Source organism: Mustela nivalis (genome assembly GCF_964662115.1).
Source record: "Mustela nivalis genome assembly, chromosome: 18".
NCBI lineage: Eukaryota > Metazoa > Chordata > Mammalia > Carnivora > Mustelidae > Mustela > Mustela nivalis.
Genome location: NC_139037.1, coordinates 47,288,984 through 47,303,519, shown reverse-complemented (window position 1 = coordinate 47,303,519; position 14,536 = coordinate 47,288,984). Strand labels below are relative to the sequence as shown.

The 14,536-nt window shown below is 45.8% G+C and overlaps 1 long non-coding RNA gene across 2 annotated transcripts; it reads right to left on the bottom strand.

Moving 5' to 3' along the window:
• Positions 1-7,259: 7,259 nt before the first annotated feature.
• Positions 7,260-13,556, bottom strand: LOC309852660. 2 transcript variants are annotated; one of them, XR_014305316.1, is made up of 5 exons: positions 12,876-13,556; positions 11,393-11,439; positions 10,389-10,512; positions 9,108-9,595; positions 7,260-8,803 (listed from the first exon to the last, which is right to left on the bottom strand). It is a non-coding gene; the product is annotated as an uncharacterized lncRNA (long non-coding RNA). The 2 variants fall into 2 exon arrangements; XR_014305317.1 differs by lacking the exon at positions 11,393-11,439 and having other exon boundaries at positions 12,876-13,552.
• Between the last annotated feature and the right edge of the window lie 980 nt (positions 13,557-14,536).

Genomic DNA, 14,536 nt, shown 5'->3' with positions numbered 1-14,536 from the left:
AAAGTTTTCCATCACCCCCACATTTCCTTTGTGTTCTTTAATAATCTCTCCTCGAGGCGGCCATTGACTTTTCATTATAATCAATGAGTTTGCACTTTCTAGAATTTGTATGATTGAAGTTGTGAAGTGTTGTGTCCTCCTTTTCCTTGGGTCCCCTTGTGAGACACATTTATTTTACAGTTCATCAGTGGTGCTTACACGAACAGTTCACTGTATCTATGAGATATCCATATAGCACTATTTATTTACTTATTCATCTGTTCACAGATATTTTACGTGTTTCCACTTTTGTGGGCTGCAAGTCAGTCTGCTGCAGAAGGGGCGCCTGGGTGTCTCAGTTGGTTCCAAGTTCCAACTGCTGGTTTGGGCTCAGGTCACGATCTCGTGGTTGAGACTGAACCCAGCGAGCCTGGTGTTGGGCTCCGCCCTGAGCGTGGAGGCTGCTTAAGATTCTCTCTCTCACTCCCCTCTGCCCCAGCCTCCCTCCCCCCCACTCCCCCCCCACCCTGCTTTCCCATGTGCAGTGGTGCTTTCTTGCCCCTAAATAAACAACTATTTTAACATATGACAAATGTTATTAACGCTCCATTTTCTCAATTTGACTCACAAATGTTGCTTCTTAAGCCACGTGTATTGCAGTTAAGATCCAGACTGTTTCCCTACGCCCTACAGTAGCTGTCTCACATGTCTGTTAACCCACGGGTCCCACTTGCCTTGTTACTGTTGGCTGAGGCCCTTGTTCTTTAGAGCTTGCCGCGTCCTGGGCGCTGCTTACCGAGTCTCAAAGGCTGTCCAGCTGACCACCCGCGCCCACAGTCCTGCACACTAGCTAGTGAGGAGACAGGTGATGAGGTTTGTCCCCGCAGGTGTGTGTGGTGGTGACTGTCGGGATGTGGAATGGAATCTTCCTCCCCCCGTGGGTCTTCTCCACACTCCACTATTTGAGACGTGTGCTCACCAGCACCACCATGCAGTTAATTCTGCCTCTGACCACCGGGAGACAGCATCCCATCACACGGGGTAAAGGCTCAGTCCCACAGGATGACTGTCCCCTTCGCATGCCAGGCACAAATCCAGGTTGCCCCCTGTGCTTCAGACTGACTGGCTATAAACCAGAGGCTCCCGACCCTTGCTCTCCCTCCATTACCTTGCGGGGGTGGTTCACGGAACCCTCGGAAGTACGTCCACAGGCCGATGAAGAAGAACATGGAGTGAGGTGCAGAATGGCTTCCAGTGCGGGAGCTTCTGTCCTCAGGGAACCTCAGTGTGCCACCCTCAGCAGACCTGGGGGCTCCTCAGCTGTCCCTGTTCGGGAGTACTTACAGAGCTTTCATCTCCAGCTCCAGCCCCTTCCTGGAAGCCAGTGGGTGGGGCTGTGAGTTCCAAGCCTCTAATCCCTGCCCTTTCTGATGGCCACGCCCCACGCTGATTCTGCTTAGGGCCCCCACCCTAACACACCTCTTTAGCATAAATTCAGGTGGACTCCAAAGGGGGCTCCTTAGGAATGACACAAGGTACTCCTATCACTCAGGAGATAACAAGGGTTGTAGACGCTCTGAGCCAGCAACAGGGCACCAGGGACCAAGACCAGGTAGATTTCTTACACCACATTATTGAATAGATATTAAGTCGGAATGTGATGTGCACCAGAAATCAGCTAAGAAATTACAAAGACTTCCAGGAAAAAAGCTCACCATGTCATTCAAAAAGCAGATAGAACCCATTACATACATATTTAGAAGAGAAATAGACCGTGTTCTCAAGTAAGGTCACTTGAGAGCATCATCTTCACACAAAGTTAATCCTAACTTCATGTTTGTAATTGGGGTGACCATGTGTGTTAGTTTATTCACCTTATTCAAAGGAAAAAGAAACTTACTTGCATGACAGCACGTACTTTCTGGAATTAAGCAATACAGGTCATGAACGCAGGAGTATGGGAGCCCTAGTGGCCAAAGGCCTGTGTAGTCTTCAAAGGGATTAGGAGGTGCTTATAATTTCTTTAAACTAAATGTTGTGAGAAAAGGGAGGCGGAGAGTCTCTCCTCTTAATCAACAGGGAGAATTGAGACTCCTATTTTTAATCTGCATTTCACATAGCTGAAAACACAGAGCACACCTGACATTCTACCAACTGACGGACCTATCTAAGAAGATACCCTACCGAAATAATCTCTCAGGTAAGCAACTTGGGAGTCTAAATTGTATTAGGAAGCCTATTTGGAAGAAGTATAAAATTAAGGCCACTGGTTAACCAGAATTTTTCCTTTTCATCCTGTGTATAAACAGTATTTGCAGGGTCCACTTAGGAACTCTGGCATTAAGTACTTTATTATAAGCTCAAATCGCCCTCCCTGGTATTTCATTTTCAACTCTGTCTCTCTTTATCCTATTTGTAGACCTCCTGTCCTTAGTTTCCTTCAATCTGCAGAATTCTGAGCTGGCCAAAATTCTTAAGTGTCACTTGAGTATATATCTTTGTGCAGGAGACACGTATCTGGAGAATGGACACTCAACTTGGTTTTGTTAAAGTCTGTGGCACCGTCAAAGACTTCTCAAATTCCACAATGGTGAAGAAAAACTTGTTGAATCATTCATTCGTGTCTTCTGCATACACATACAGGAATTCCTCTCCATCTTTGATTGCACCAAGAGATGCAAAACCATGATTGGAACAAGTCTAAAGACCTGATATGGAGAATATTTGAAAGTTAATGAAAACTTAAGGCCTAAGATCAAATGAAAAATAAAACTGATTTCAAGTCTCCTTACTGATATATGAAAAAGGGTGTGTCTTAACACAGCATAAAGAAAGTTAACTACTGGGGCCTCTGCCTTCAGCTCAGGTCATGATCCCAGAGTCCTGGGATCGAGCCCAGCATTGGGCTCTCTGCTCAGCAGGGAGCCTGCCTCCCCCCTCTCTCTGCCTGCCTCCCTGCCTACTTGTGATCTCTGTCAAATAAATAAATAAAAAAATATATATATATAAAAAAAAGATGGCAGTGGTTTAAAAAAAAAAAAAAGAAAGAAAGTTAGCTACTAAGTTTCTAATGCTTTACAAGGGATGAGCTCTTTACACTGCCAGAGATAGCAGTTTCACAGTTATTTTACAGAAAAAATTGTCAAGCTGTGATTCTGAATCATTGCCTGACTTCTAGATCATCAGATAAGCACCACCTCTTCTCAGGCACTATCCTCTTTGCAGTATTCTTCCTGACACTCTACACTTAGTGAATGTTTTCTTCATCCTCAGACTAGTTCTTCTTGTACTTTATCACATACACCTAGTTGACCTTCCAGAATTTATAGTAACTTAAATTGTGTAATAATTTATATAGATGTAGGTTCATAGACTGTATTGGGTAGTACACAAATTTAGCTTTTTATTTTTTAAAATTATTTATTTATTTGACAGAGAGGGAGGAAACACAGGCAGGGGGAGCGGGGGAGGGAGAAGCGGGATAGGGAGAAGCAGGAGAGGAAGAAGCAGGCTTCTGTTGAGCAAGGAGCCCAGCTTGGGGCTCGATCTCAGGGCCCTAGGATCATGACCTGAGCTGAAGGCAGATGCTTGACGACTGAGCCACCCAGGCGCACCCAAATTTATCTTTTTAAAAAAATTCTGCCAAAGCTACAAGACATGCAGGGAAGACCCCCCCCCCCCAGAAGATTTTTAGAAGGTGAGCATATTAAATGGAATCAAGAGATTCAGTCAGCCAAATAGAGGATGTGGCAAATTTTAATGGACAAAATGCTTATAACTTTATCCAATAAATAATAAAGAAATGGCTTCCTTATTGCCCACAGTGATTACGAGTTTACTGCAGTGGGCTTCAGGTGCTCTCCACCTGTGGCTTGGTGAAGGCTGTAGCTCCTGTGTGACACAGTGGAGACCATGGAAAAAGGCTAGTAATCATCACACCTTCTGGATTCCAGGATACATGTTTCTTTGAATGTAATGAAATTCTACATTTTTGTGAGTGGGATTCCAGAAGCAACCGGTGTAACTTTAGTAAATTGTACTGACTGGTGAAGCTGAGTTAGCAGGAAATCCAGAAGGCTTTATTAGAACACTGACAATATTTCAATCCATCAAGATGGACTGTCTACTTTCTCTAATGGTCCTGAAAATAATTATGAAAAAACAATGGCTATCCTGCAAATCAAAGATGGACTATAGTTAAAAGAACTGGTACAATTAATGTGTGCCAGATGGTCCCTGGTAGCAGTATCTGAGCCTTGATAAGGCACTTACTGATCAGTCTTCCAAAGGAACTCATAACAAGTAACATTTTATTTCTCCAAACACGAAATGTGTTGTCTTCAGAGGAAAATAAGTTAATAAACATAGTCTGTATTCTTGCTCTGAGATGAAAGGAAAGATCCTCTTCAGTTGCTGTTTCTCAGTGTTTAGATTAAGGTTTTTGCAGGATTTCAATCTTATTTTTCCGTTACCTGTATCGAAGTATAATTGGCAAATGAAACTGTAATACAATTAAAGTGATGATTTCATATATGTATACACTAACAAGGGAAGATTAAGACTTTTAATTTGGGGACTTCAGCTTTGTATTAAGAACGTTTAAAAAATTTTTAAATGCAGAGAAATTGGGATTTGTAAACTTCTGAAGAAGTAACTTTCAGGGGAACCTGGGTGGCTCAATGGGTTAATGCCTCTGTCTTCATCTCAGGTCATGATCTCAGGGTCCTGGGATAGAGTCCCACATCGGGCTCTTTGCTCCGTGGGGAGCCTGCTTCCTCCTCTCTCTCTGCCTACTTGTGATCTCTGTCAAATAAATAAATAAGCTCTTAAAAAAAAAAAAAAAAAAGAGGGGCACCTGGGTGGCTCAGTTCGTTGACTGACTGCCTTCGGCTCAGGTCATGATCCTGGGAGTCCTGGGATTGAGTCCCGCCTAGGCTCCCTGTTCAGCAGGGAGTCTATTTCTCCCTCTGACCTTCTCCCCTCTCATGTTCTCTCTCTCACATAAATAAATACAATCTTTCTCTCTCTGCCTGCTGCTCTGCCTACTTGTGATCTCTCTGTCAAATAAATAAACCTTTAAAAAATAAATAAATAAAAGGGGCGCCTCGGTGGATCAGTGGGTTGAGCCTCTGCCTTCGACTCAGGTCATGATCTTGGGGTCCTGGGATCGAGCCCCACATGGGGCTCCCTGCTCAGCGGGGAGCCTGCTTTCCCCTCTTTCTCTGCCTGCTCCTCTACTTGTGATCTCTCTCTCTCTGCCAAATAAATAAATTTAAAAATCTTAACAAAAAAAAAAGTAGTAACTTTGAAACATTCATGTTTTATTTGACAAATGGAAGCAGAGAAGTCTAACTGTGTTAAGTACCAGGAGATACAATTGATACATATGTTTGTACTGTAGACAGACATCTGCACTTTTCAAGGGCAACTCGGAATTTGTAATTACAGAAGAAATATTGAACTATATAAAATTATTAACACCTTAATTTTTCAGTGAACAAAATAAAAGAGGTAAGGTGAATACTCAAAAGACACATGTATTAAAAGCCATATGATTGGTATGGTTGCATTCAATCTGCCTTCAGTAGCTAATCCAGTCAATAAAATTTAGCATAACACTTATATTTAAATTTTTTGGTATTTATTCAAGTTATCAGAGTTATGGAAGTCCTGATATTTTTGAAATTCTTAAGAGGTTTTGCAGTGACATATCTATGTTTACATGTAAAATAACCCACCAGTATGCATGGGGATACAAGAACCACCACGAAAATAATGATGATGGAAGACTGTGTGTGATAGGGTTAATGGGGCTTCTTAGCAGTCTTATTCACAGATATATATGTAAATAGCCATTACAAAAGTTAGAGTATCTCCTTGTATCAATAATTTTATATGTTGAAAAAGATGAATTGAAAAGGGGAGGAGGAACTTAGATTCAGAAATACATTTATGAAAACATCAAAATGTGTATTTAAAATGTGCAGTTTGGGGCTCCTGGGTGGCCCCAATGGGTTAAATGGCTGCCTTCAGCTCAGTTCATGATCCCGGGGTCCTGGGATTGAGCCCATGCTCCCTGCTCAGTGGGGAGCCTGCTTCTCCCTCACCCTCTGCCTGCAGCTCTGCCTGCTTGTGCTCTGTCTCTGTCAAATAAATAAATAAAATCTTTTAAAAAAATAAAATAAAGGGGTGCCTAGGTGGCTCAGTGGGTTGAGCCTCTGCCTTCAGCTCAGGTCATGATCTCAGGGTCCTGGAATTGACCCCACATCAGGCTCTCTGCACAGTGCTTCCCCCAACTCTGCCTACTTGTGATCTCTGTCAAAGAAAGAAAAATCTTAAAAAAATAAAAAAGTAAAATAAAGTATGTGTGGTTTAAGTCAAGCACACTTAAACTCTTTTTACAAAACAAATATTTAGGGGTGCCTAGATGGCTCAGTCCATTAAGCGTCCAATTCTTGGCTTCAGGCCAGGTCGTGATCTCAGGGTCTTGGGATTGAGCCCATTGGGCTCTATACTTAGCAGGGAGCCTGCTTTCCTTCCTCTCTCTATTACCCCTCTCCCTCCCCCCACTCATGCACACTCTCTCTCTGAAATAAATATTTAAAAAACAAAACAAAAATTAAAAAAAAAAACCAGAAACATCCACAAATATTTAAAACTTGCCACTTACTGGTCATTTTACAGTTTTATTACCTATGTTCTTAAAGTTATCTGTGGTCACGCTCTCAGTACTTTGGGAACAGAAACACAATGAGTTGCTACTGGAGTATTTTACCAACTCCGTGTTCAGTGACATCACCTCGGCAATCTGACATTTACCATGAGGGTTACCATGGCAACCAGGGGTTGCCAAAGATTAAAACCTAGGCCTGATTTAATGTGTTACTAAGTTAAGAAAGCAGAGGAGAATATGCTGATGCAGACTAACATATTCATAAGTCTGGAGCATGTGGGCTTTCAGTTGTGAGAAGGACAAAAAGTTGAGGGAGAAAAATTTTCTAGTACTCAAAAACAATTGTTCCATGTAAGAAATACAGAAATACATAAAAAGAAAACAGGCAAAAGATTACAAGCACACATTTTATCAAAGACAAACATAGAGCAAATAAATGACAAATGCTCAACATCACGAACACTTTGGGATATGGAATTAAAACCAAAGTGACTTACCACTACATACTTGTTTCAAGGATGTCACGGAACTTGAATTGACATGTGCTACTGGTGGGAAGGCCAAAGAGCATAACCATTTCCCACTTCTAAGAAGTGGGAAACTGATCTCTCTGGCAGTTTCAGTTATTACAACAAGAGAAATAAAACATCCACATAAAGAAATGAATGTAAATATTCACAGGAGCTTTATTTGTAAACACCCCAAACCTGGAAATAACCTGTATGTCCAGAACAGATGCACGGATAAAGCCATTATCCACAGAAGAGAATCCTACTCGGCAATAATACAAATAATTCTAATGTACCTCACATTCAAGGGTTTTCTCCAGTGTGAACTCTCCTGTGTCTGAGGAGGTTAGATTTGCGGCTAAAAGATTTCCCACATTTGCTGCATTCATAAGGTCTTTCTCCAGTGTGAACTCTCTGGTGTTGAATAAGGCTAGCATTTTGGCTAAAGGATTTCCCACATTCCCCACACTCATATGGCTTTTCTCCAGAATGAACTCTCTGGTGTTGAATGAGGACAGACCGTTGCCTAAAAGATTTCTCACATTCACTGCACTCATAAGGTCTTGTGCCAGTATGAATCCACTGGTGTTGAATGAGGTCAGATTTTCGGGTAAAGGATTTTCCACATTCATTGCATTCATAAGGTCTTTCTCCAGTGTGAACTCTCTGATGTTGAATAAGGATAAATCTGCGGCTAAAGGATTTCCCACAAACACCGCATCGAAAAGGCCTTTTTCCAGTATGAACACTCTGGTGTTGAATTAGGTTAGAGAACTGTCTAAAGGACTTCCCACATTCACTGCACTCATAAGGCATTTCTCCACTGTGAACTCTCCCATGTCGAATGAGGTCAAAGATCTGTCCAAAGGATTTCCCACGTTCGCTGCAATTATATGGCCTTTCTCCAGGGTGAACTCTCTGGTGTCGGAAAAGGCTAGAGCTTTGTCTAAAGGACTTCCCACATTCGATACACTCAGAAGGCCTTTCTCTAGTGTGAACTCTATGGTGTTCGATAAGGTTGGATTTGTAGCTAAAAGATTTCCCACATTCACCACAGCCATAATGCATTCCTCTAGTGTGTAGTCTCCGGTGGTGAATGACTTTAGATCTCCAGATAAAGACTTTTCCACATTCATTGCATTCATAAGTTCTTTCTCTAGTGTGAATTCTCCAGTGTTTTATGAAACTGAAGTTATGGGTAAGAAATTTTCCACATTCTCTGCATCCGTAAGGCTCTTTATCACTGTGAATTCTCCAGTCTTTACTAAGGCCAGAGATCTGGCTAAAGAATTTCCCACATTCACTACACTCATATGGCCTTCGTTCAGTGTGAATTCGCTGGTGCTGCACAAGTCTGTAGTTGTAGCTGAAGGCTTTCCCACACTTGCCCCCCTCATAAAGCCCTTCTCCAGAGCAGACACTCCAATGTTGATCAAGTGCACAGTCATGGCTGTTAGCTTTTCCACACTGACCCCCATTGTACTGACTTTTCCCGCTGCAATAGGCCTCCCCACTCTGGCTGCCACCATGTGGCTCCTCAGTGTTGGAACTAGTCTGGAGCTGTAGATGTCTCAAGGTGGCTGGGGAGCTCTCTCCAACCTTCCTACATGTGAAAGGCTGCCCTGACACACAGAAGTTGCAGCTTGTCACACACAAGGCCCTGTCCACATCTCTTTTCCAGGGCTTCTCCTGACTGCCATGCCTCTGTTGCTGGTGAAGGTCTGCATGGAAAGAGAAGCATCTCACACATGTGGCACCCAAGTATGGTTTCTGCCAAGGGTATACTGTTTGGCCCTCAGCAATGGTGTGAAGTATCTTTCGACACTGGGATACACATCTCACAGGGCTGATCTTCTGTGTGGACAGACCTGCCTGAGAAGCCCTGATATGGGACTCTCCTACAAACAGCCTGCTCAGAAGGGGCCTCCTCATCCCATGCCTACAACATGAAAGCAGAAATGCTGAAGAAATGCACATTGACTTCGGTGGAAGGGGGGAAGCCCCATTTCAAAGGTGTATCTGACACAAGTTGTGTCCAGGTGATTGCTTTGAGAACAAGGCAGCTGGGGGCAGGTTGGGGTAGGGGCTGCTTGGCAGTACTAAGCCTCTGAAGAGACCAGAAGAGAAGACCTCAACAGACAAGACACAAGCATAGGGTGCACCACATAGAGGAGGGACTCCTGCCTCCTCATTCCTCCTCCAGTTGGACCTTATCTGCCAGTGACACGGGCACACTGTGTGGGAGGGAGGCTGGCTGTGGCCTGTCCCAATAAAACTCAGCTGGACCTGAAGAGCAGGTTCAAGGATGACGTAAGGACATGTGCACACCTCCTGACACCACATGTAGGTCACTGTTGGAGGACATAGTAAAGGGAGCAGTGCAGAGGATCTGGTAGCCCAGGAAGGCCACAAGGGTGTAAGGAGCTGCAAGTCTCTGGTGAAATGACAAGTCAGCAAAGTGTTAAGTATGCAGAAGAAAAGGTAGAAACAACACGTGGTTGGTGGTACCTGCACCAAAACGCTACTGAACACATGGCAAGTCGCCAGTATGATCTGAACACAGCCCTGATGTCATGCCCTCCCCCAGCTGACACTCTTGAGGGCCAGACCTCCTCTGAGACCATCTTTGCCACATCCACCCTGTAAAACCAGTGTTTTCCCTGCACTCTCCACTGTGTAACTCCTCAGAACCTGAATGATGCAAGTCTTAATGAAAGACACACAATGAGTGGCCCCAAGTGGCCCCTACTGGCCCCATGCAACTTGTCATGCAGTAATATTCAGGAAAGAAAATAAAAATACAATTGAAGGAGGGTCCTACAAGAACGGCCCATGGTTCATGTGAATGATGATCATGACCTGGCACAAGCAGTTGCAAAGAACTGTCAGCTAGAGGAAAGGGGCACAGCTGGAAGCCAGGAATGTGGACACAGTCACCCAGCCAGGGAGAAGGCAAACAAGGTGGGATCCATTAAGTTAACTTCAAGACTCCTGACTTCCAGACCCTTCCCTGCACTTTTTGAAGTAACAGGTATGAGGGATGCTTGAGGAGTCGATTGCTCTGGGCACTCTACACAGCTCAGCACAGGGACCCACAGCACACATAACAAGGAAGTCACAGAAATGAGCAGAGCCCATGGTCCAGCTGTGGGAAAGAGAGAATTCTGGGGGAAAAAGGAAAAGCAGGACATCACTTCAGGACACGAGGAGCAAGGTGATAGTCTTACCCAGTGAGGCCACAAGTGCCAAGTTCTCCAGCATCACACTGCAGTAGAGGCGCCTCTGAGGTTCATCAAGGAGTCCCCACTCCTCTCGGGAGAAGTACACGGCCACATCCTCGAAGTTCATATTCTGTTGTAATGTGGACAGTTCATTCTATGATCAACATCCCTCCTAGGAGTCCAAATTCATTATAACCCCATCCTCCACATCTACCCTCAGCTCAGTCTACTCCACACTTCAGAGGAGATACCAGGCCTGGGTGTGTCCTTGGAGTCACCTACTCCACACACTCCTACTGATACTGAGTCTTCCCACAACAACATGCAGACGGACAGGTAGACATCTGAACTGGACATGGCATGGCAGTCATGCTACCTCTTGTCAGTGTAGTTGGTGTCACAAACACAGGTTAGGGAGAGAAGCTGGCTATAGGGAGGGTGTGCACAATCTGACTCTTGTATTACCAGGCAATACCACCAAAAACTGGATCATCCCTCCAAGATGCAAAAAAATGTGGCAATATCCTTCATCCTTATGACCCCAATTCTAGGGTCCTGTGGTCATGTGTTTACACTCACTCTCTTTCTGCCACATTTCTCACAGCTGCACTCCCACAGCTACAGCCCCCTCCTTCCCTACACCAGAGTCAGCTCCTTGGCCTTTCTACATGTTACTCAGCATATATGGTCCAGAAAAAGCCTTGCAGTTTCAAGTAGGATCAAATACTACTCCAGACTGATGGTTCCCACTGACAGAGGAAGCCTTGAGTGCTACTAGGAAAGCCTCCCTCCCTGTTCTTGCTTTAGCCTCACTACCAAGAATACCAGATTTCAGATACCCACAGCTCTCCTCCACCTGTGTGACACACGCACTTGATGTGCTCTCTCCAGTCACACTGTCCTCTCTCCATCTAACCTCATCCAACACTCAGCTCCACTGGCCTCGCACCGCACCTCCAGTCAGTCTCATAAATGACCACTTGTACCCCAAGCTAATGCACCAGCCTCACCTGAATACTTGGGCCCCACCAAGGGACACAGTGAAATCCTGGTAAGTCTGCAGAACAGAGAACAAGCATCAGCCCCCATCTCAGCGTCATGTTGTTTGAATTACTCCTACACCTCCACACCCATCTCCTGTCCACTTGTTCCCTGGAGCTCCTGGCCACATACCAAACCATACATTCTCCCCTCCTTCTCTGTGATCACTTCTCTCCTTGATCCGTGTTCTGACACCCACCCCCACAGCCAGGGAGCCAAGCAGGAAACCTAGTTTTCAGACCCACCCTCTTCTTCCAGGGCTACTATGACCATTATCCTGACCAAGATGCCCAATATCTACAGCTTCTCCCTGGTCCACATATTCTTCACCTTTTGGAGAAGTCTACATCCCAAACTCCTCCTCTGAGTTCCAGAGGCACACAAACTGTTCTCTGAACATCTACTCTTAACGGACCAGAAATCCCCAATGAAAATTACTCTATGAACTACCCCATCTCAACTGATGGAGCTTCAATCCTTCCATCTGTCAAAGCCAAGCCCTCAAGTTATCCCCCAGCTCGCTCTACCTCAAAATTAGAAAACCCAGAAAGCCACACCTAGAACACTAACGCTGAACCAGCCATTTCTCCATGGCCACCACCCTGCTCCGGCCACCATCACAGTTACCCAAACTACTGCAGTAGCCTCCTCCCTTCTCTTCCTACCACCAATTTCACACCTCTACTCCTCTCCATGCTGCAGCCCCAGGGAGCCCAATGAGACCTGGGTCAAGTCACATGCTTTTACTCCTCCAAACCTCCCAGAACATCCAACACCGGGGTGTCCAGACCTGACTCCTGCCTCACTCCTCCCAGTTCCCAAGGAAAAGAAAGGATACCTGCAGGTCCCTGAGTCCTCCAAGCCTTTGCACATTCTTCTATGTGCAATGCCTGGGACCACCTAGCCCAGCCTACCACCTGGTGACCTCGAGGACTGCATTCCTTCTGGGCTTCAGGACTCAGAATGCTTCAGCGCATTCTCGCTGGTGCGGTGATCTTTACAGAAGGCATCTTTCCTGTGCCAACCGTTATCACCCCTCTTCCCGCCTGCTCATCCTGTGAGCAGCTTCGGAAACGTGGGAGAGCCCGACTTCAGACGCTGTCCCTCTTTTGCTCCCAGGTCTCCCTGGCTCCAGCGTTCTGAGAATGAAGGAAAACTCCTGAGGCACAACTTCCCCGTACACTCTCTGCTGCCTGTAGACACAAGAGCCTGGGTCAACCCAATGCTCCCGGGTCAGTCGCACCTCTAAGCCCGTGCACGAACCTGTCTCCTCAGCCCGGAGCCCGCTCCCGCGCGGAGCCCGCTAGCGCTAACCCCGGGGCCCCGCCTACCGGCGCCTCCCTGTCCCGGGCAATGGGGCCTGGGCCGCAGGGTCGTGAGCGGGCGCCCGGCGCTCGGGCCTTTGGGGTTGGGGACGGCGGGGAGGGCCCGGGGAACGAGCAAACGGTTTACCTGATCCGGGTCCTTGTGCGCGGCAGCCGCCATCGGACTCGGCGGGCGGAGCAGGGCTGTGGGGCAGGGAGATCTTGATCCCAGTCTGCTGCTGCGGGTCACCCCCGCCAAGCCTTAGAGCGGCCTCTTTGTAGCGGGGACAACGCCTTCGTGTCTTACTCACGGGCCGGGGGCTCCGAAGCCTCAGAGCGATCAGACTGCGAAAAAGCCAAATGCCCGCCACAAGGAGGACGCCGGAAGTCCCGCCCTGACCTGGTGCGTCCGCACGGAAATGCTCCTGTCCTGGGCTTTACTGGGTCAGCTCCGCCACAGTTAGGCACATTGCCTCCTGGGTAATGTAGTTTCCTCAGCCGCACAGGTGGTTAGAGTGTCCAAGTCCTTAACCTCCGCGAACAAAGGTTTCGTGGCGCCACGGGTGTCTGAGAAATAAGAGTCATCTAGCCTTCGGGGAAAAGAAGCTGTTTATTCCCCCCCCCCCTTAAGATTATTTATTTATTTGACAGAGACACAGAGAGAGGGAACACAAGCAGAGGGAGTGGGAGAGGGAAAAGCAGGGTTCCTGCGGAACAGGGAGCCCGATGTGGTCCTGGATCCCAGGACAGAACCCGAGCCCAAAGGACGACTGAGCCACCTAGACGCCCTGTCCTTTCTTAAAGGGTCAGTTCGCAGACATCTGGAGAGTGTTGTTAGAGACATTTCAGACTCCATGAAGCTCAGATTTGACCCTTAGGCCAAAAGTATTTCAGTTATTCTCAATACTACAAATTTAAATGGACATAGTCTTTCAGACTCAAAATGCATCCACTCTTAGCTATTGTTAATATATATTTTCTTGCTCATCAAATGCATGTGATCAGAGGAGTTAGTCGATTTTGTAAATCTTTGGTCAGAGCCATGACTTGGAAGAAACACTGATGTTCAGGCCGCCTTGAAATGGGAGGAGGAGGAGTTACCTCTGCATCTGGTTCCCGAAGAGAAACTCTATCCCGCCTGTATATTCAGTGATGTCCAAATCACAAAGTAACACTACTTATTCATTATTTCTTCATATCTTAAGATATATTCAAATCCTTTAGAAATCTGACATCTATCTCAAACGGAGAACAACTTATTAAATTCTGTTTGTTATGTGATAGTGGCTACAGCATTCGGGGGCAGAATGCGTGGACAAGAGTCATCTAAACACCACTGTCTCTTCTCTGTGTTGAGGAGGGCTTGTTGTTCCTTCAAGTGATTACCAGGACTGTTGTGCATGAGGAATTGATGATATACCATTAAAAAAAAGTTGTGAGGGGCGCCTGGGTGGCTCAGTGGGTTAAAGCCTCTGCCTTCGGCTCAGGTCATGTTCTCAGGGTCCTGAGATCAAGCCCCGCATCGGGCTCTCTACTCAGCAGGGAGCCTGCTTCCTCCTCTCTCTCTCTCTGCCTGCCTCTCTGCCTACTTGTAATCTCTGCCTTTCAAATGAATAAATAAAATCTTAAAAAAATAATAAAAAAAAATAAAAAAAAGTTGTGAAATGCAAAACTGCAGAGATATTAATGATGGTTATGTAATTACTCAAAGATAGTGGCAGAAATAGCTCTGGGGAAATATCAGTGCAGGGTGAAAAAAGTAAGACATCAGATAATTTTTATCAGGACAGGCTTAAGTCTGAGAAGAAA